This window comes from Sinocyclocheilus rhinocerous, unplaced genomic scaffold (genome assembly GCF_001515625.1).
Source record: "Sinocyclocheilus rhinocerous isolate Xijiao unplaced genomic scaffold, SAMN03320098_v1.1 scaffold881, whole genome shotgun sequence".
Lineage (NCBI taxonomy): Eukaryota > Metazoa > Chordata > Actinopteri > Cypriniformes > Cyprinidae > Sinocyclocheilus > Sinocyclocheilus rhinocerous.
The window spans coordinates 410,263-411,248 of record NW_015624586.1 but is presented as its reverse complement, the minus strand read 5'-3'; the positions used below and the strand labels follow the sequence as shown (position 1 = coordinate 411,248).

At 32.0% G+C, this 986-nt stretch overlaps 1 protein-coding gene across 1 annotated transcript in view; it reads left to right on the top strand.

The window, feature by feature from the left end:
- Positions 1-986, top strand: part of LOC107744972 (cilia- and flagella-associated protein 46-like) — a 23,651-nt gene that overhangs the window by 617 nt on the left and 22,048 nt on the right. The gene's annotated exons all lie outside the window — the stretch shown is intronic.

Genomic DNA, 986 nt, shown 5'->3' with positions numbered 1-986 from the left:
TGCTTTAAGCTATTAAATTCAAGTTTATTTGTATAGCGCTTTTCACAATACAAATCGTTGCAAAGCAGCTTTACAGAAAATTAAGTTATTCTCATCTGCTCTGTTTTGTTGTATTTTATTTGCTCTGTTCTACTCTGCTCTATTTACTCTTTTCATTCCTTTTATTCTATTCTATTCTGTTCTATTCTATTTTTCTGTTCTACTTTATTCTCATCTTCTCTGTTCTGTTGTATTTGCTCTGTTCTACTCTGCTCTGTTCTGTTTTTCTCTTTTTATTCTATTCTATTCTGTTCTAATCAGTGTTTATCTTCTAATTTATTCTCATCTTAAGTGTTCTGTTGTATTGCATTTTATTTACTCTGTTCTACTCTATTCTATTTTACTCTTTTTTAATTCTATTCTATTCTTTTGTATTCTGTTCGGCTTTTTCTGTTCTGGTGTACTTTATTCTCATCTTCTCTGTTCTGTTTTATTGTATTTTGTTTACTCTGCTCTAAACTCTTTTCTATTCTATTCTGCTCTTCTGTTCTCTTCTATTCTACTTTATTCCCATCTGCTCTGTAGAATTGTATTTTCTCTGTTCCATTTTTCTATTTTCTATTCCATTCTATTCTATTCATTCTCATCTGCTCTGTTCAGTTGTATTTCATTTGCTCTGCGCTATTCTGCTCTGATATGTTCTATTTTCTATTCTGTTCTATTCTATTTTATTCTAGTCTAGTCTATTCTTTGCTACTTTATTTTCATCTGCTCTGTTCTGTTGTATTTTATTTGCTCTGTTCTACTCTGCTCTGTTCTGTTGTACTCTTTTCTGTTCTGTTCTATTCTATTACATCTATTATGCTGCTCTGTTCCACTCTATTCTTTTCTAGTGGCAGTTTAGTGGGCTGTTTATTTTATTTTAAAAGCAGAAGAAAGTATGTCTCCTTCTGTTCCTATGCCGTCCACTAGGGGTGTGTGTGTGTGTGTGTGTGTGTGTGTGTGTG